The following is a 22,616-nucleotide window of genomic DNA, read 5'->3' as shown; positions in this document are numbered from 1 at the left end:
AAGCTCACAGTTAAGGCATGACAGCCCTTCACTCCCTGTTATCTGTCTTCAGAACTGTGGGCCATCCCGCACTCATTCAAAATTGCACAATGGTTGCAAATTGAAATCGCTACTGATTTGCTGTTATGCACAACGTTGTTGACAATCTGCAACACTCCTGAAACCGATCCGCAAAAAGCGCTTCGTTGTAGCACTTTCAGGGAAATCCCAAAAAGTGGATTCACCCTCCAGAAAGCACTACACTCTTGCAACCAATCTGCAACACTAGCGGGAAAGTTCTGTGCATTACCATTGTTGCGGTTTCTGCAAAGTCCCTCCCCCTGGCTCTCTCCTCTGATCTTCCAGTGAAGCGATCACCATTTTTTTTCTCGGAGCGAGCAGAGATCAACGCACTGGCGAGCCTTCGTTTACCCAGCGAGGCTTCCCCAGCCGCAGTCCCTCTCCAGAGCTGTTTAAAGTCACCAAGCACCAAGCAACACACAGCCCCATTTGCTGGTTTATTTTCCCTTTATTTTTAATTCTGTTTTCGGCCGAAAATCGTGCCCATGCTGGGGGGGGGGGTTTCACTCGGGGGGAGCGTGGCAACAATGAAACGGCAGCTCAAACACCACCTGCTAGCTAGATGGGTCTCTCCGTTGCAACGAACCAACGCAGATTCGTTGCGACGTGTGTGTGTGTGTGTTTTTTTAAACCTTCCTTAAAGGGAAAGGGGCTTTTTGGGAGCATGATAACGGCCGCCCATTGGCTGCTCATTTGATTGACGGCCAGGGGCGGGACAAAGCTCGGCAATATCGCTTCCTGGCTAGCGATTTTTGCCGAGACCAGAAACCTGTGGGAAACGATAGAAACGCAACTGGATTCCACTATAAAGGCAGGTATGCATAACAACGAATTCCACTATTTAAAATGGCGTTTTTTCATTCTGCAATCAATTTGCTACATAGATCCTGGTGCGGAATGGCCCTGTGTATTCAGAAACTGATTGCTAAAGTCTGGGCCCTATCTCTGGGTTTAGTTCACTCCCGTGTTCCATTTTTTGCTGCTGTTGTGTATTTATTTTTAAATCCCATATATGAATGAGCAGATATGTGAATATTTATTTTGTAATGTTTGGAGCTTACGCCAACAAGCCCAGGAGATAAACTTGCTTTATTTGAACTGCAGCAAACAAGTCCATCTTCGAAGAAGGCCAATGTTCTCCCCCACCTTCCTGAGGAGCATGCCTGGCCTGACTGCTCAACAAAAGGTGTCTGCCACTCAGGCACTAAGAGGCAACCAACAGGAACATATGTTGCATATTTATTTAAAATATATCTGACACTGCCTAAGGTAGCTTTACACACACACAAATACAAATACTATTTAAATTAAATGTATAACATTTTAAATAACTGAGATGAAACAAACTAAAACAGCAGCAGCAATAAAATCATTCACATAAAATTAATATGAAAGAATATATTAAGGCAAGCATCACAAAACTGGGACAAGAATAGGTTAGGGAGATTCAGTTAAAAACCTGAGAATAAAATCATATTGTCTATACTAGATTCATGGGGGAGGGCACCACAGCTGTCTACTTCGATTTTATGGATGGCAGGGCAAAGACTGGGGTTTGTGAGGAGGAGGATTAACTGGTGAGCAGGACAGGACATGTGGATCTCCCTGTTGTGCCAGGTTCTTGTCTTGAATGGATTAATTTTGACGTTGATGGTAAAAAAAAAAAAAAAACTTTAAAGTTGCCAACTCTGAATCCCCTGCCTGATTGGTCCCCTGGGGACAACTGACATTCCCGATGGCAAATCAGGTAGTGAGTGCATTGGGCACACAAGTATCAGATATTATTATGTGAAATGATGATGATTACTTCATTTAGTCCGGATTTCTCAAAGAGATTTAAGATAAAATGCAGAAATAAAAATCAACAAAATACAATATAATAGAAATTAGAGCAACAACATTTCTTTTATAAAACATCTGCTTTAAGTATGGAGTGTGAAGTGTGCAGTGTGTCTCCTTAATGTTACTTTATAACACCCATTTCATTTCTTACATAAGGAATGAAACGGGTGTTATAAAGTAACATTAAGTAGACACACTGCAAACTTCACTTCTTACATAAGTGAAAGGTGATAAATCTTCTACTGTGTATGATATCACTCTTAATTGTATATGTCATGGTTCAGTGCTATCAAAACACAGAAATGTCTAGATTTTCCAAAAAAAGGTTTGTCATTTTTAATAAATTTTTAAATAAATTTTAAATAAAAGGTTTGTCATTTTTAATAAAATGAGAAAGCAAAACGCCTTGGTGATACCTGGGTATGTTCATACGTAACAAAATGTTCTATGCAACTGATTGTCAGGGAAAGGCTTAGAAAAACAGGTGGGGCATGGGAAATTGATGGGTAGCTTTGAGATGGGTAGCTTCCTGCTGTGCAGTGAGTTCTGTAGTGCTGCAGCATTAGATCACTAGATTCAGGGCTGAGTGAACAAGAAGCAAGTTATCTAACCTTGCATTTTGGCATTCGGGTTCTCTCAGAGAGCTCCCCAGTTGTTCTTTTCCATCACATTATGCTTCCAGTAGAATTTGAGAGGGCCTCAATCCTTATTCTGTTTTCAGGTATGTGAAAGGAAGAATTGGACATATCCAAACTATGATTTTCTCATATTTGGTCTGGTAAATGCCCATTGTATTGAAGAAATTGGTAAAAATATGAAAGCAAAAGCATAACTGGGTTGCCAACTGGGGATAGGAGGCTGCTCTAGTAATATATGTAAGGTATAGTGAACAGGGTGCATACCCTGGGTGCCACACTAGGGAGGGCATGACTGGGGATGGAAGAGAGAGCAGTGCACTATGGGGGGGGGCATGTGTTTGTATCTCTGGGTAGTGATGAGGCCTCTCCCAGTGCTATTGCTTGCTTCAGGAGCAGACAGCTCCCTCCCTTGGTGGGGATCCTCCTCACTGTATGCTCCATCCACTTGAAGACCATCCCTGCAAGTCCCAGCAGAGTAGGAAGGGCATGATGGAAATGCCTCATCTGACCTGCAGTGTCAACCTGACCCAGACGTACATTGAGGCATGACACAGAAAGGAAGGACAGCCCCATTGGGCATGGAAGAGTAGGTGCTGCAGGCATGCTTTCTGCCCACACAAGTCAAGCCTGCCTAGTTTTTTACACTAGCTACCTAGCTGTCCTGAGTAGGGAGGGAGGGAAAGAGGAGATGAAGTGGCCACCACATAAGGCAGGGGAAGAGGGGGGGGGGCTCACCAAGTTCCACCCATCTGCCATCCAGGTGCCAGATAGGCTAGGTATGTGATGTTATATCCAGGTCAAAGATGAGCTCCTTCCTTTGCAATGACTTCATTTCCTCCCTCAAAAATTTAAATTTCCACATCTTCCTGCCTTTTATCACTTCTTTATGTATGTGTTCTATGTATTATATTGACTTTTTGATCCTTGCCATTTGTGCTGCTATAATTGGCTGCTATCTAGTTATGTACTATGTAATGTAAAAAGAAAAACCCCTCTCAAAATCCTCTTAAGTCTTTTCTCAGTGTTAAAGAAGAAAATCCATCAAAGGTCCATAAAAGGATGCCAGCCAGCAGAGTCCCTTTTTCCATCCCCATTTGGCCTGTGGCATTTAGTCTTACAGGTGATAGTCAATTTCTCCTCGTCTCTGTGGCATACCATAGGAGAAACAGAATCCACCCTCTATAACCATTCTAGTATTTTTGTTTATTCTGAGTTCATTTGTTTATCCTGGTATGCCATAATTCCAGAAGAACTCCAGACTCCATCTTGAGATTGATAAACCTACATAATTCTCCATCATCCCACTAGAATCCCTTCTAAATTCATCTGCCCAGTTAGTTCAGAAGATATTTGTTTTCAAGGACCATGTCTTGAGATATTTCTATAAGTGATTTTTATCAATAATCCATTTAAGGCATTATGTTTATACTCTATCCCTTTTCCAATGACTGTTTATGGGAGATTCATCATCTTTATTTAAACAATAGTACCTAGCTAGTAGTTTTTTTACAAAGAAGTTGGTTAAGACTGCTACATCCATATCAAGAAGTTATACTCCCTTCCTTATGCTGTATGAACTAGCCAATGCTGTACATTTAGGCAGAAATTTCCTGGGTCTAACTTACCTGACTGGTTCTTACATTAAGTAGTGATCACTTTTTTTTACAGAATTTGCCAATTCTGAGCAGCGTTCTCAAATGAAACAATGTTCACTTTTTATAGACTGCTATCTCATTTAGGACAAATATGTTGCTCTTGAATTGTCTTGCATGATAGCTTGAGAACTATGACTTACGTGTCGTAAAAGATACCAAATCAGAGTCTTTGTCCCTGCATCCCATATTTTCCCACACACACCCTGAAGATCATAGGAAAAATAACTTCCAAAACAGATGCCCTTCTTTGATTGGTTGGCTGTTTTGCTGGAGGAATAGCCATGAAATCTTGTCAATTTGTCTGGCTTGCTTATGCTTTCTGCCTGAGTCCCTGCAAAGGAGTAAGCAAATTGTTTATGAAGTGCTCTGAATCGAATTGCAAATGTTTTTGTGCATGCATATTTTCAGTACTCCATATCTAAACCCTGAGCCCCTGGGGAGGGCGGTATATAAATATAATAAATAAATAAAATAAACATTTGCAAGAACTAAAAAATATACCCTGTTCCTTCCCCCTATAAAGGCTGCAGGGAGAGGGTAGGAATTCACTACAAATACTTTTTTACTTAATCCAAATACATTGTCCAAGGAAAGGGGGATATCTAGGTATCTGGATCAGAGTGCCAGTGTTTATGTATTAATCCCAGTCTGTGCCATACAGATGAATATTAAAGTCACATTTTATACAACTGAAATGGTTTTATGATGATTTAGAATCTATAACACAAACAACCATCATCAACTCATGAAACGCAGAAGGAAAATAATTCTTACATATTTAATATAATATAAGCTGCAAACTTAAATGGACTCTGGGGAATGGTAGAGGACAGGAAGGCCTGGAGAATCATTGTCCATGGGGTCGCGATGGGTCGGACACGACTTCGCACCTAACAACAACAAATAGTTTAAGCAGCTATCCATTTCTGAGATCAAAAAGTACGTTTCCATTCTGTCTGAAGCATCAGAGTGAAATTAAAGGCCTTTTTTGCACATTGGTAAAAACAGCGTTATGCCAACAGATGGCAAAGCGCTAAATTTTATTGCGCTTCCCAGGCCCCCCTCACCTTTTTGTTGTCTCACCTTTGTCTAACATCTTTTCGCATGTCTCACCTTCCACATCTGTTGCTGGAAATGGCGGAAGAGAGCAACGTACCTTATACACGTCGCATTTCCACCTGTCAGTCAATTCAGGCAACCAATCCTGTTCCTCCATATTTTGACACAGTTTAAAGGTACCACGATATCTCCTTTTTTAAAAAATTCATACTTCTCCATTGCAATGCCTATGCATGGAATCATAGATGCATAGTGCTTTTTGAACACCACCCCTTATGGGATCACGAGTCCTTTGATAAATTTACAAATTAAAATCATGTCTGATTTTGGGGTGGGGGGGGAGGAAACTTCGAGAGGCATGTTTTCTGTTACAACACTTTAAAATATTTTATTTTGCTTACATGCATGTTTGCCTATTCGTTGCTTTAGGCACATTGCCATTTTTAAAAAGAAATTCCCATCCCTGGGAACCAGGGACAGGAAAGCAGGTGCAAGGGCAGGATGAAACAGGCAACTTTAGCATGTTTGAGCTTCCATATCTTTCCTCTGCTGGTTGCCTGCTGGTTGTCCGCTAGTGGATCGTGTTTTTTAGGTTGGTGAATCCACTTTATGGAGCTCCCACTCACGCTTTAAAATGGAGTATGTAGCGAGCTGTCAGCTGGGCAGATGCTGGATGTGGGTGACTTCATGCAGAATGGCCGGACTATAACAGGTACATTAGGTAAACATTTCACTATATTTATCACGTGCGGAAATCCCCAAAGAGTTTACCTGCATTTTAATATGTACTATATTTATATGTACTATATGCAAGCATTGCATTGTGGTCTGGTTTTTGTTTTTACATAAGTAGATGCATCAGTGTTATTAAAGCCATGACTTTAAACACTTTTAAATTCTTTAGTCTAATTTTGTGGTATGAATTGGGTGTGGTTTTTCAAATGCCATAAATGTTTATTTGCAATCTTTTGGAGCTTTTTAAAGGAAAACAAGAAAGGACAAGCAAAATTATTATTATGTGCTGTGATGGGGAGCTTATAATGATAGACAGGCACTCATTAATTCTAAATATTATGACCATCATACATTTCACTTCCTATTGCCTTCCTTGAATTATGTTTATTATATTTTTATCTCACCCTTCCTTCATGGAGCTCAGGACACAGTATACAGTTTGCCTCCTGCTAGGTTTTGAGCTGATTATGCCAAGAGACTAATGACTTACACAAAGTCACCCAGTAAACTTTTTGTTGTGGAGATTTGATCCCCAAATTAAAAGCACAGTTGAGAACTTTGGTAATTGACTTTTATACAAAACCCTGGTATAATTTTTTTTATCAGATTTACATTGTTCAAAAGAACTTTTTTTTTCTGGAAAAGCAAGCTGTTGTACCAAAATTCCAACAAGCTTATAGAGAGCTTATGTGAGAAGCTCAGCAACTCCTTATATGCTGACTTTCAGTACTATCAGCATGTGGCTGAATGTATGAAAATTATTAAATCTGTAGGTTCAGTAAAGACACAGGCACTTCAGAGCCAAACAACCAACTCTTTACTAAACATGAGAACACTGAACAACAACATGCAAAGCTTGTATACATGTTTGTGCCCACCAACGTTATATTTATATTTATATTTATATTTATATTTATATTTATACTTATACTTATACTTATACTTATACTTATACTTATACTTATACTTATATTTATATTTATATTTATATTTACCTGCCTCCTCCTGAAGGCTCGAGGTGGGTTACAACATCAATAAAAACCCCAATGCATCTCTTAAACAATATAAAAACCCAAAATAACTCCCCATAAATCCAAGATGAAGCGGCAAAAAGGACTCCTCCTGAATCTAAAACCCCAACAACTTCATTACCTACAGGGGATGGTGTAGAGGGTGCCAATCGACCTTGCTACCGCCATTCCTACAGAGGGGGGCAGATCTTCCATGCCACCATAGACCTGGCAGAAGAGCTCCGTTTTACAGGCCCTACGGAATGCAGAAAACTCTCGCAGGGCCCGCAGCTCCTCCGGGAGCTCATTCCACCAGGACTGAAAAGGCCTTGGCCCTGGTCGAGGCCAGGCGAGCCTCCCTAGGGCTGGGAATGAACAGTAAATTAGAACCCGCAGAGCATAAAGCCCTGTGGGGGGCATAGGATGACAGATGGTCCCTCAAATACGCTGGGCCCAGACCGCGTATGGCCTTAAAGGTCAAAACCAAAACTTTGAACCTGATCCAGAATTAGTCTTTAACAGAGAGGTCTCTGAGTCCGATAGACAATTAGGGATAGGGACTCGATGAATCCCATTCAAGGGTCCAGGATCCCAGGCTCTTGTTCCAAGTTCCCTGCCTCAGATTGCCCACATGCACAACAAAAATATTATGAGCAATCAATTAATAAGGATACTTCCTGGGGAAAGCAATTGAATGCACTTTATTCCCAGGAAGACCATGTGCCTAATTTGTATCTATTGTCCTGATATAATGTAAGGGGATAGCTTTGCTGTAGACCAGAGTTTTGATGCTTGCCACATATTTTAAAACATCAATAGAGAAGAATACTTCAGCATTGGATAGTGGGAACATGCAGATTCAAAAGAGCAGCAGCAGTAGTCTTGTGACAAATAGTTTTCATAAACTCTAGCCCACTTTATCTGAGGCATGAAATGACTCTTCAAAGTATTTGTGTATGTATTAAGAAATTTTCATCCAACAGAACACAGGGGTTACCATTTTGTGTTTGTGCATGCTAATGTTTCACTTCAGAAATCGTCTTAAGTATACTCTAGCTCAGAAAATATTTGAGAGTTTTATTAGTTCTTTAAAAGTCACAAGATTTTATTTTTCATTGGTGCAACAGACAAACATGGCTACCTCACCAAAATTAAAAGAGAAAACAATATGGCAATGATGTGAGACAATGTTAGTTTTGTGGTGGTGGTGATCTGTTCACTCTTGGTAGAGATATATTATTACTTCTATAGTGGATTAGTACAATAGGAGAGCATTATGCCTTTGTGGAAGTTTAAACAACTTACACATATCATGTGTATGTATATGGTAAAATATGTAGAGGAGCAGAGTCAACTGTGCTGACCCTATGCAGGACTGAGCACACTTGGCTCTGTATACATGACTTATGCGGTTATACAATCACAGCATAGCCACACAGCCTTGATGCATGTAAATAATGCGTGGACATTTCTGCCTGCATAGCCACACAACCTTGATGCATGTAAATAGTATGAAGCTATAGTTGATACAGAATGCTGCAGGCTTAATGTTTACAGGAGTGGGTTATGTCAATCCAGCCTTGCTTCACCTACACTGGCTTCTAGTTTGCTTTTGGACTCTATTTAAAGTGCTTGTACGGACTTTTAAAGCCCTATACTATATAGGAGCATCATACCTAAAGGACTACATGCTCCCATGTGAATATACTGGACACTCGGTAATCTTCAGAGGTCCTGCTTCAGTTGCCCCTGCCATCTGAGGCTAGATGGTTGGTGACCCAGGAGAGGGCCTTCTCCATCGTAGCATGAAAACTTTGGACCTTCCCTCCACAGGGAGATTTGTCAGTCTCCCTCTATCAGAGTCCTTTTACAGTGGTTGGACTTTTTTTTTTTTTTGAATATCTCTAATAATAGTAATTGGCCCTTTTTCTGTTTATATGCTTTTAATGGAATTTTATAATGTTAACTTTTGTGTATGTGAATCCGCACAGGACTGAGCTTGAGGTCCGAGGTAGGAGTCTAGCAGCCTCAAAGGCAGCCAATGCACTGCAAGGCTCCCAGCTACAGGAGTCACTCCTTTTACACTAATCAAGCGCCCCTGAGCTATTGGGCTCAGCCACATGAGATTCTATTGTTGTTTAAATGTATATAAGTTGGGGTTTGTTCTCAGGGGTTTCAGTCTAGTTGTTGCTTCCTTCATCATGCTCTCGCCACTGAGATCTATAAAGAGCTGTTTGTTTGCATAGTAGCCCGGCGTTCATCCTTGCGAACCCACATAGTTTACATTAACTATATCTTTAACTGTTTAAATGTTTTTCTCTTTGCCACCATGTAGGCCCTGATTGGGTTAAAAGGTGGCATAAAATGTTTTAAATAAAAAAATCCTATTTATACCCTTCTACCGTCACATTCCACTCAATGAACATATTTGGAGTTCTGGTTAAGGAAAAGTTACTTTTGCCCAACCTGCACAAAACCTAGGGAACATACTGTGGCTTAAGCTTTAGGTGACAGCTCCAAACAGAATCACTAACTCCCTGAATACATAATACTGACTCTCTTGATGTTTTTGTGGCCATTGCACTATTCAGAATAACATCTTTGCTTTGCAAATGGATGATGTGCCACCCAGTGGCCATACTTTGCTCCAATAAACATTATGGGAGGAACACATGCATGGATCCATGGCTTGTAATTATGGGCACTTTTCTCCTTTGCAGATCTTTGTCTCAAATAGTTGTGCAGTTAAGCATGTAACATTAGTGGAAGCTTCAGACACAAAGATGTGAAGAGTAGTACTGTAGGAAGAACTTTGCATTGCAACCAAAAGCTGAGGATGTCAGGAGAGCTTCCACTTTTTTGGCTTTCTGCAAATTATGCAAAGCTCAGTAATTCTAGAGGGCTTTTCTATGCAGTTAACTGGATTTCACTGTACAAAATGATTCCCAAACTTACATGGATAATTGATTAGGGATTGTGGTCTATATTTCTGCATATAGTTTACTGTATGTAAGAATCTATTACGTAGTTTTTTCATCACTTGGTGCATCATGTTAATATTTATGCTATGTTTCAGTTCTTTCTGGAGCTCAATTGTCATGCATTGTTTACTGAATATCCCATTTTGTTAATTGTACTTATTCAGTTATGTGTAACCCACCTTGAGTCCCTACAAGAAAGGTGGATAATAAAAGTAAATAAATAGATATGTAATAGAGCAAAAAACAATGCCGGGAGGGCGGGATATAAATCCAAGAATAATTAAAATAAAACTTATTGTAATTGGTTTAAAAAGTATCTCTTAATGATACATGAGATACAGGATTTTAAGGGGTTTTTTTCTCAATCCTTATGCCCCTTGCTAATATTTCAGACCACATGAGGAAGATACGTTCATCTGCAGACATTCAGTAGTGTGGCTGTACTTTACATTTATATTTGGCGGAGCCCTTCCAGGAGAGAGTGAAGAAGGAACAACAGGGGCTGATCTGGGATGCTTGCTGGCTCATGCTTATGAAGATTTATATAATTCTATTCCCCATAGCAGTCATAATACCCAAGAATCCAGGTTAAGGAAGAAGGGAGGGAAAGTGCATTTTCCAAGATCCAAACCATTACTGTTGAGTTCTGAGGTACTTTCTGTTTTATAAGAAAAAACCAAAATGGTGATGAAAGATAAGAAGGTTGTGCATAAGAAACAAGTGTGCCTTTAGTGAACAAGCTTTTATCATGCAGATGAATAAACACATACGTCTTTTTAGAAACATTATAGTGTCTAAGAAGGCAGTGAATTTGAACTAGTGAGAAAATCTATTATTAAGTACACTTTATATTGACTTCCTACCTGCCAATATAATGGTAAGAAAAAGAATATCATTAATGATCTATGTTTGAGATATTATATATCTTAAGTGTGGTGTAATGGTTAGGAGTGCGGACTTCTAATCTGTCGAGCCGGGTTCAATTCTGCCCTCCCCCACATGCAGCCAGCTGGGTGACCTTGGGCTCACCACAGCACTGATAAAGCTGTTCTGACCGAGCAGTGATATCAGGGCTCTCTCAGCCTCACCCACCCCACAGGGTGTCTGTTGTGGGGAGAGGAAAGGGAAGGCAACTGTAAGCCGCTTTGAGCCTCCTTCGGGTAGAGAAAAGCAGCATATAAAAACCAACTCTTCTTCTTCTTCTCTCTCTCTATACACACACACACATACAGTTTCCAAGCTTGTATTATTATTTGAGATTTGACATAAAGTGTATGCAATAATATTCAAAATGCAACAGAAACCTACCTAGAAAGGTTTCATTACAGCCTGTTGCTGACTTGATAATATTTCCTTTACCTCCTGAGCAGCGATGATCATGCAACTATGGTCATCTATAAGTCATCTGCTTAGCTGTATGCAAGAAATGGTAGCTCAACAATATACAGTCTGGATATTGGTTGCAGCTTCCCCTCTCCCCACAAAGCACCTACAGCCACAGTGTTGTTTTGTGTTCCTTTGAATGAGATCCATCATTGTTCAAGATCTATTCAATATCAGAGAAGCTCTGGAAAGAAAAGGAAAGGCTAATTTTTAATCTAAAATACTTTTCAAAACATAGAGGTTGAGGAATCAGCTTCTGTGTGATTCAGTAACTTCCATACCGCATCCAGAAAATTGTGAATACTGATTCTATTACAGACTCAAATGATTATCATAGTTCATATTACAGTATAACCAATCCACTAGGTGGCAGAATTTCACACAAACTTAAATCTTATTACTATTTATCCTTATAGTTCTAAGATGGTGTTACTGAATTTTCACAAGACTGGAATTATTTTTTCCTAAGTCCCCTTTTTGTTGCTCTTGTAACAGCTGTTTGCAGCCCCAGTTGGCTATTTCAGGGCCATTTTTCCAACCTATATATTGTTCTTAGTGGCTGCTTTAAGGTAAAGGTATCCCCTGTGCAAGCATTGGGTCATGTCTGACCCTTGGGGTGACGCCCTCCAGCGTTTTCATGGCAGACTCAATACGGGGTGGTTTGCCAGTGCCTTCCCCAGTCATTACCGTTTACCCCCCAGCAAGCTGGGTACTCATTTTACCGACCTCGGAAGGATGGAAGGCTGAGTCAACCTTGAGCCGGCTGCTGGGATTGAACTTCCAGCCTCATGGGCAGAGCTTTCAGACGGCTGCCTTACCACTCTGCGCCACAAGAGGCTCAGTGGCTGCTTTAACTCGTATCATTTAGCTCAATTATGACATTACAAATGTAGCCAATTGCATTAGGCTATATCGGGAAGCACTGTCCCTCATAACAACATAAACAGCTCTGCTGAATCAGGCCTGTAGTTCATCTGGCCCCGCTAACTTTTATCACACAGTGGCCAAACTATTTATTTATTTCTCTTATAGTCCACCTGTCTCATTGACATTGAGGGCTAATTACATTTAAAATAACGCAGCAAGAACAACTACCAAAAGTTGCATACAACTACCAAAAGTAGAGAACATCTTTAAAAATCAACAGAGTATGATTCAGACAGTAAAATGGCAATTATGAGACTAGGGTACAGTGCAGTAAAACATTAGAAAATAGATTCAGGTGGGGTAGCCATGTTGTTCTGAAGCAATAGATCAAAGTTTGAGTCCAGTAGTATCTTTGAGACCAATGAGGTTTAATTCTGGGTATAATCTTTTATGTCTATGAACACTTCATAAGATACACTGTTGACGAAGTGTGTATGCATACAAAAGTTTATACCCAGAACTAAACTTTGTTGGTCTTAAAGGTGCCACTAGACTCAGCCTTATTCTGCTATACACAATATATACAGATTAATATTGCTGGATTACAAAATTAGAGGACAGTGAACCCCCCAACACACACACACACACACGTCGTCGTCGTCATCATCATCATCATCATCATGTTTTATTTGTATACCGCCCTTCTGTGTTGCCCCAGGTGGGTAACGGCATTAAAACATACAAAAGATTTAGAATATAACTAATATAATTAATGCCCCTTGACTAGATTCCTATAAGGGTTTTTTGGCAAGGAGCTAATCTTCCATATTCTGTCTTCTGTCTCCTCTCCTCCCCAATCCCACCCCACCTCACCCCAATGGTAAGGCTAACTTTTCTGGTTGGATGTAATTTTTGGTCTTGCCCATAAACCTGGTAAAATAACTCCACCCTTCAGGCCTTGATTCAGGGGCCACATGGCCATGATCTCGTCTGGGAACACTTTCCACCAGGTGGGGCCAAAGTCAAAAAGGCCCTGGCCCTGGTCAAGGCCAATTTCACCTCTTTTGGGCCAGGGATCCTGAGCAGATGTTGATCCAAAGATCTCTTGGGGGATTATAAAGGAAAAGGTAGCCCCATAGGTATGCTGGTCCCATACCATTTAGGGCTTTAAAGATTAGCATGAGCTCCTTGAACTTGATTTGGTCTCCAATTTGGAGCCAATGAAGACTGCCTTAAATTCCACATACATTAACTATAATCTTACTTTATAAGAATGCTTTCTTGAACAGTCCCAATTTGCAGATTCTGTGGAATTATAAAATTTTGGGAGCCTCCCTGACCCTGCCAGGCAGGTCATTATACCAGGTAGAAACCACACACCTGGGTATGGGCAGCTGTTGAATTTACCTGTGTTCAGTATGACACATTCAGAAAACTTTATTCCCAAAAGTGGACCTTTGCAGAAGAGCATATTGAGACAGACAGTCCTGAACATAGGGCTTTGTAGATGATAACAAGTACCTTGAATTCAATCCAGAAACTCATTGGTAACCAGGAAGGAATGGAAGAATAGATGCAATATGCATAGCTCCTGATAATAATTGAGCTTTGGTATTTTGTACTAGCTGGAGTTTCAAAGTGATTTTTAAGAAGAGGCCCATGTAGAGTATCTTACAATAATCTAGTCTTGTTACTCTTGCCCTGGAGGATCAACAACCATGGCAGGGAGGCCAAGGTTTTTCCCTGATGTTGCTTCTTGGCACAGTAATCAGAGATTCATCGCCTCTGGCCATAGAAGTTCATTTTAGTAAACATGTCTTAGTATCCTTTTGGCCAGCTATGTTCATGGCCATCACTATGTCCACTGGATGTTAAATCGATAATATAATGATTTGCTGAGTTTTTTAAAAAACCTGAAGCTTCTGAATTTGCCATCAACTTCTTCGGGTACCCCTAGGTTCTATTGTCTCCATACACTCCCCTCCCCCCCCCAAAAAAAATAATGGTTGCACAATTAACATTTTTGCCTATCATATTTATGTTGAAAAATTAGCCTGAAGAAAAAGAAGTTTACAGGGGGCTCATATTCATGTTTTAGCTCGTACTGTATGCACTGTTAGTCTATAGTTGTTAATTCCATAAGTTCTAAATGATCTATAGTTCCAGCTCAGTGCATTGTTAATTTCAAATAACTCTTATCATTTTTCTAGATACTCTTTGATTCATCCCTCCTAATTAATTGCTATGTTGTTCAAAGGAAAAACAACTTTACAAAAACTGCCAGAACAGTCACATGTCAGATATCACTGAGAGAAGTCTTTACCTAGGATCTTCATCAAACTTTGATTGATTGGCAGTTTAAATACATTACTGACTCTCAATTACATTTGGTAGCTAATGAAATAGGTTTTTGTAATGCCCGTGATGGTGGCAACAGGGCTTTGGAGAAAATCCCCGATTATGCACGACATCGCCACCATCCGAGCCCTGTCCCGACCCAGGCCCTTGGAACACCTGCGGATTCTTCTGTGGGCCGGGATCCACCATGGGCGCAGGCAAGGGATAGGTTGGGCTAGCCCTGTGCATAACTGGAGGAGCCGGGCTTTCAGGACTGCCCCTGCAGGGACACCTCTCAACCCTGCCAGCTCCACGGAGCTGACAGGAGTGTCCCTCCACCCCCACCATGGTGGGAGAGCAGCATGCTGCTCTGTACCATTGTGCAGTGGGGGGCCCATGCCTCTGATCCCCCATGCCGCTGCTGCCACAGCTATGGAGCACTCCCGGTGCTTCCGTCCCTGCCATTGTGTCAGGGTACCAGGGAGCCCCTTCCCCATGCATACACGGGGAACAGTGGGGCTTTTTGCCCCATTGCAACAGAACAGCGGCAGCCCGGCGTAGCTGCCGCCGTTCATAATAGGTCATGGAGAAAAAAGAAAGTTTAAGAGATAAGAAAAAGAAGAGTTATATGCCACTTTTCTCTACCCGAAGGAGTCTCAAAGCGGCTTACATTAGCCTTCCCTTTCCTCTCCCCACAACAGACACCCTGTGAGGTGGGTGAGGCTGAGGGAGCCTTGATATCACTGCCCTGATATTGCCCTGATATCACTGCTCGGTCAGAACAGCTTTATCAGTGCTGTGGCGAGCCCAAGGTCACCCAGCTGGCTGCATGTGGGGAAGTGCAGAATCGAACCCGGCTCGCCAGATTATAAGTCTGCACTCCTAACCACTACACCAAACTGGAAGGATAGGCAGCAGGGAAATTGGTAACTGAGAGGGGAACACTGAGAAAAGTAAGTGATTCAAAAGAGAAGCAGCAGATAAATGATGTGAGCTGTGAGAACATGTGGTAGTTTTTTGCTGGTAGCCGGAGTCCTACTGCTGTTTGGGCCCTCCTTCCTTCCCTTGCTCTTTAGAGAGTGGTGGGAGAAAATCCTGCAGTAGTAATGAAGTCTGTTGATCTGTGATGTCACATCTGCCTGTGGCTGTCTCCATGGTAAGTACTATGGAGTTTTTGGAGACAGTCAAAGTATTTCCTAAAGACTGACAACACATCTAGGATTTCAGATAGATGTGAATTCACATTTTGCTGGATGACATTTCTGCCTGTTGTGCCCCCAAAGTGCTAGGGATGTGGGCAGCAGCCTGTGACGTAGTGCAAACATAGGCGATTCGACCAGGAAGTGAGATTCCCCCCAAGAGTACTTAGGAGTTATCCCCCCCCCAGCAATTTATTAACATAGAGGATATAAAACAACAGAGACTCTGGGCTTCTACTGGCACCATTTACCTGTGCATTCATTTTTTAAAAAATTATTTAACTTACTAACTTTGAGAAGCAAGGCAAACAAGAAGCTCTCTCTGAGAAGAGACTTCCATAATGAGAGTGACTCTGTTGAAAGAAGTCCTGTTCCTTGTAGCCTCTAATCTGGCTAAGTGTACTGTCCTATGTGCAGTTACTTGGGTGCAAGATTTACAATACTCAGGAGGACTCATGTACAAGTCAGCATGTGTAGGTTTGGAAAGTATGTAGACTTGCCGTTAGACATTGGTGGACCCATTGCTTCCTTCTGTTTTAAAGATAATACTATATTATTACTAATACCAAAGTCTTTACCACTTCTAGCCACTCACTATTACCAGGACTCTTTTTGTTTCCCACAATTCCAGTAGACAGTCTCCTTCCCTCTCCTGCCTAATCTCATATTTGTTTTGTTCTATTTGTGTGTGGAAGCTAATCAGGATTTAGGGTGGCATGCCCTACGTGACTGTTTATGTCTAGCAGAAGCAGAATAAATGAGATATATGCAAATTTAAAGAAGCAGCAGGTACTATTTCGTTACCTAGTCTCATACTCCACAGAACAGACTACTACTCCTGGTAAAAAAACAAAGAACTATTCTCTGTGTAGGAAAAAGAGCAGGCACTTTTGCACAGACTCTAGCCCAGAGACACAAATATTTTCTTAAGATGAGATGAAGCCTCAGAAAAGTCCCAGTTTGGTAGATCATCTGGCAGTTCCCAATGTAATGGGAAGTGAGATTTAAAAGATCCATTGCATTCTCCTTTAGTTGTTTTGTGGCAGCTGTGCTGCTCTGCTTGAGATCATAGCCTTCTGTGTTCATTTTCACTCGTGGTGCAACAGCAGTATGAGCAGTGCTGCTTGAGACTAGGAACTGGCCATGTTCCTGCACAGGAGAGAACAGGAGCCACTGGAAGTGATGGGTGGGAAGCTGACTGCCAATGCCATCACCCCCTTTCCCCAAAAGAGACACCCTTCAGGCAGGTAACTTCTGCATTTAATTCCATTATAAAGCTGGTGCTGCAAGTTATGGCATGTAATGGGAGACAACAGCACGGCTGTTGCTCAGACTGGAGGAGGGACATAACTATAGGCTGACAGTGTACCCCTAATGGTGGCAGGTCTGGAGCAATTGTCTGTTTTGTCCATTGGGTAAAACAGCCCTGAATGCACATGATGAAATCTAGAACTGAGTTTAATTTGAAAATCTGACCAAATGCAGGAAGAGAGATTATAGAGGATTAAGTACTTTTAAATTTAAAACCAGCACCTTAGGTGCCGGACATACATAAGCTGGTAACAAGGACATTCAGTCAGTAGAATGTTGTACTCTAAATTATCAGCACTGACTCTTAATTTTGCTCTAGCTGGAATCTCTGAATGTTCTTTAGAGGTTTTCCCAGGTAGAACATGCTAGATTAATATCACCTGGAAAGGCATGCATGAAAGTGACTGAGTTCTTGTCATTCAAAAAAGGCACACCTGTCCAAGTGCATTCCTTTCCCCGCAGACCACTTACACACCGAATGGAGTGCTGAGTAAAAGATTCCCAAATTGTAAATATGAGGGCTGAATCACTATGACATGTGGCAAACTCAAGAAATTTGTGTCAAATATTGGAGTGCTTGACGTTCCGTGCAGGGACCTAATTTCCCAGGTGTGCTTAGGCTTGATTTGAGGAAGAAGAAGAGGAGGAGGAGGAGGAGGAGGAAGGCTCAAAGCGGCTTACAGTCGCCTTCCCATTCCTCTCCCCACAACAGACACCCTGTGAGGTGGGTGAGCCTGAGAGAGCCCTGATATCACTGCTCGGTCAGAACAGTTTTATCAGTGCCGTGGCTAGCCCAAGGACACCCAGCTGGCTGAATGTGGGGGAGTGCAGAATCAAACCCGGCTCGCCAGATTATAAGTCTGCACTCCTAACCACTACACCAAACTGGAAGGATAGGCAGCAGGGTACCTAACTACTACAGCAAACTGACTTAGAATCATGGTGTCTGAGGAGAAGGGGCTTCAGCCTCCCCTTAATGTTTTTTCTTAGCTTTGAACAGCCCAGCAAGCTACTGTTTCCACTACTGGGGTCACTTTACTTGTAGACATTAGTATATATTGGTTTCTCCAGTGGAAAAATGGTGGCTCCTCAGGACAGTTTCAGGTCAGGCATTTGCGGGAAGAAAAATTTCTGAGCAACTTATCCTCATAGGCATAACCCTGCTTCAAATGAGTATTATGTGAATTGGTCCTTGTGTTAGTCAAGGAAGAGGTATTCTAAAAAGGCATACCCCAACATCTAGATCATAACTTCTGTAATATTTATAGTTAGTTAAGTCAATAGGAGTAAAAGAATGTGGGCGGGCTGTCAGTAATCAGCTTACTTGAAGCAGAAACTTCTTCTGTTCCTGTGAAGATGTTTTCAGTTAATTAAGAGCAAAAGATTAAACAACAATCCCCTTCTTAATTAACACTGCACTCTGGGCTCCTGCTATCCTTGGCAGATGTTTAAGTCCTCACCCAAACATCTAGATTACCATCAATATTTCTGCTTTATCTGGACTAAATTGATCTGGATACCTATTCAAGAAATCTGTGTGTCTTGTCTGAAGGCCAAGAAAAACAGAACTGGGCATTATTGATGACTAGTAGTAAAGCCCATTGCATGTTGAAGTGCAATAGGCGCTAGCTAGTAGTTTTGGTGCCAGCAGACACTCTCCTGTTTGAGTCTGCAAGGAGTGGGGCAGAGCTGACAGATGGCTTCTGCTGGCTGAAGGTTTAAAGAACCCCTTGGCAGCAAAAGCCTTTGGAGCTGGGGAGGGCTGGCAAATGCCTTCTCTATTCCAAGCTGGCAAGTCACTAAATTTGAACTGACCCCAAGGCAGTTAAAGAGATCCCTTTAACTGTCTCGGTCTTCACTGGTGTGAAATGCCTTCTCCATTTGAGTGAAGTTTTTCTAGGGCAGTTAGGAATCTTGCTTCCATTAAATGCCCCAGAGAAGAAAAAAATTCGGCATTCCCAGTTATTTGCCAAATTCCAATATTATACTGGTATTTTCTGGGTCCAGTATGCCCAAACCTGAAAAATACCAAGGTGTTTTTTTTTTTACACTACCCTACTGATAACCGCAAATATGCTATATGGTTTGCAAATCCACATAACAAAGCAAATTACAAGGCCATGTAAGACTTCTGATCAGATTTTCACTCTCATAACTAATACTTAAATTCTTCTCACATAGAAATGTCTTGTAAACCAGTGGTCCCCAACCTGCAGGCCGCGGCCCGGTGCCGGGCCACGAAGGCCATGGCGCTGGGCCGCAGCTCCCTCTCCCCGCCACCCCCTCACAGTAAAAAACTTCCCAGGCCGCAAGCTTGCGGCCCGGGAAGCTTCTTACTGCGGGAGGGTGGGGAGAGGGAATCAGGGCCGGGCCGCGCATCGTGCCCGATGCCCTGCCGGTCCCCAGACTCAGAAAGCTTGGGGACCACTGTTGTAAACCCTTCAGAAAGTTAACAAAGCTAATGTACTCTAACTTCTTCTTGCAAGTTATCCTATAATATCCAGACAAACAAGAGAGCATGAGAATGAGCAGTGGGGGAACACGTAGATTCCGGAGAGAGCTCCATACATGGGCAGCAGTTGGTTATGTGCAAGGCATGTAAGATTTCAGGTCATTAAGGTAAGCACCAGAAATTAAATTGAACCCTAAAGCAAATCTGCAGCCAATGAAGGTATTTCAAAATAGATGTTAAAGGTGGCTTGCCCTATTTAAAAACCAGCAGCCACATTCCACACTAATTGAAGTTTACACTTTGTGTTTACGGGCAACCCCATGGAAACTGCGTTACAGCAGTCTCACCTAGGAGTTACTGTATCATGGACCAACAGTACTAGGATAAGTGAGCCCAGTCAGATGGGAAACTTATGAAGTAAATATAATTGAAATTTAACTGTGCCAACCTGTTCTTACAGTTTCCCCCAAACCTTCTCTGTGATCTGCTAATGACAATCTTACTTCATCTAAAATAGGCAGATCAGGGCCATACAAAACATCACCCTTTTTAACCAGCGTTGCCTCAATCATGTCTGGATTCAGTGTGCCCCCTCCCCTCGTGACTACAACCTGATGACACTGGCCTACCATAATAACAACAGAGTCTACTGAACTGTGTGTCATACACTATCTTGGGATAGCCAAACTCAAAACTACAGATGATTTTACTTGGTGGTTTCATACAAATGCTGAAGAATTGAGAAATGAAGCCTTGAGGACTCCACAGGTTAGTTCCTGATTCAGCTTTCCACAGAGTAATTTACAACTTGTTGTTGTTATGTGCGAAGTCGTGTCCGACCCATCGCGACCCCATGGACAATGATCCTCCAGGCCTTCCTGTCCTCTACCATTCCCCGGAGTCCATTTAAGCTTGCACCTACTGCTTCAGTGACTCCATCCAGCCACCTCATTCTCTGTCGTCCCCTTCTTCTTTTGCCCTCGATCGCTCCCAGCATTAGGCTCTTCTCCAGGGAATCCTTCCTTCTCATGAGGTGGCCAAAGTATTTGAGTTTCATCTTCAGGATCTGGCCTTCTAAAGAGCAGTCAGGGCTGATCTCCTCTAGGACTGACCGGTTTGTTCGCCTTGCAGTCCAGGGGACTCACAAGAGTCTTCTCCAGCACCAGAGTTCAAAAGCCTCAATTCTTTGACGCTCGGCCTTCCTTATGGTCCAACTTTCACAGCCATACATTGCAACTGGGAATACCATAGCCTTGACTAAACGCAATTTTGTTGGCAAGGTGATGTCTCTGCTTTTTAGGATGCTGTCTAGATTTGCCATAGCTTTCCTCCCCAGGAGCAAGCGTCTTTTAATTTCTTTGCTGCAGTCCCCATCTGCAGTGATCTTGGAGCCCAGGAAAATAAAATCTGTCACTATCTCCATTTCTTCCCCTTCTATTTGCCAGGAATTGAGAGGGCCGGATGCCATGATCTTTGTTTTCTTGATGTTGAGTTTCAAGCCAACTTTTGCACTCTCCTCCTTCACCCGCATCAACAGGCTCTTTAGTTCCTGGAAGACCACAAATCTGCCAATATCATGTTCTAAGTTTTTCATCTTACTAATGTTAGCCTGGAGCATCTTCTCTTCTTATAGAAGAAAATAGAGCTTTCAACTGCAGTCGGTGCCTGAGTGCACAACAATAAAATATTATCCCAGTTGAGTGATTCTTTGCTGGTGCTGGAACAGCAGTCTACATGTGAAATTCTCTGTTATTAAGGGGAACTTCTCTTGAACAAAGGGAATAATGCCACGAGCACAAACAGGCTCTATATATGCCCTGTAGAAAATGAATGTCAATTCATGAAGGAATTTTATATGTACATTGGCCTGCATGTTTTCTTGTCCAACAGTCTTGCTGCATTCCTGTGATCAGTCCAGCATCTGCTTACAGTTGAAAACTGTTCTATTCCATTTGTTCCATGTACCAATATATCTACAAACGTGATAAAAGACCCACTCTGTTTCTAAACAACAACACACCTCTGTGCCCTTTAGATCAACTTATAGCCTAAACAAGATATGACACATGGCTAGAAAACTGATAGCCAGTTCTGCCACACTTTCCTTTGTTGAAAGTTTGGGAAATTAAACCAGTTAAAAAATAGAATGAAGATAGAAACATTTTAACCTAAGGAAAAGAAGCCAAAGTGGGAGAGGAAGTTTTCAAATAAACATAAGGTATACCAGGAACTGGCAGGTACTGAAGACTTAGAAATAAAGTGGACAGAGTTATTCATATGGACAGTTAATGACATAGTATTCATATTAGCAGAAGCGGAAGGCACCTGCTGGGCAAGCATATGTCTGCAAGGGCACCATTTGAGGTTTCTGCTGGTTATGAGAAATTAGCAAGTTTTGAATGCTAGTTTTCAGTACACTCAGTATTAAAGTGTATCAAAGTAGTATGTATTAAAAGTATTTACTGTGTGGTTTGAAACTTTATATCTCATAATAAGCAGAGGTACAGATAGTCTTATGAAAATATGACCTGAACTGGAGCAACTACCCTCTCATTAAATGGCACTCTGAGCTGTTGTTTGTGCTCTGTCCCAAACAAAAATATTAATAACTTCACAGCCATAGGGCACATGCATACAATTCAGCAGAAACTTGAAAACACCTTTCAAAAATGGCCAGATTGTTGCTTTAACGACACAACTGTGATTTAAGAGCAAAAGGGAACTAGAAGAACCATAAATGAGCACTAAAACGAAACTTACAATTCAGATCATTTAAAGAAAGCTTCTGCCAATTCACTTACAATCTCTTTATGCTTTGTTAATCTCCTGCATATTCACTTGCATTGTTGTTTGATCTTTCACCTATACACAACACACACACACACACACACACATATATATATATAGTATTTATAAGAACAGAAATTTCCCACAGGTTGATGCAATTTTTCTATCTGAGTATTGATGTAAGCAGTCCTATAATTACTTTCTAATTACATGTATGTGCTTATTTAAAATAATCTGTCTTTCCCTACAAACATTGCTTAAGGTGGTTGGTATTATATTTTTAAAGCCTTCAACAGCAAT

At 41.6% G+C, this 22,616-nt stretch overlaps 1 protein-coding gene across 2 annotated transcripts in view; it reads left to right on the top strand.

The window, feature by feature from the left end:
- Positions 1 to 22,616, top strand: part of CRYBG1 (crystallin beta-gamma domain containing 1) — a 139,140-nt gene that overhangs the window by 37,762 nt on the left and 78,762 nt on the right. The gene's annotated exons all lie outside the window — the stretch shown is intronic.

This window comes from Paroedura picta, chromosome 1, assembly GCF_049243985.1.
Source record: "Paroedura picta isolate Pp20150507F chromosome 1, Ppicta_v3.0, whole genome shotgun sequence".
Lineage (NCBI taxonomy): Eukaryota > Metazoa > Chordata > Lepidosauria > Squamata > Gekkonidae > Paroedura > Paroedura picta.
This window is presented reverse-complemented; position numbering and strand designations above follow the sequence as displayed.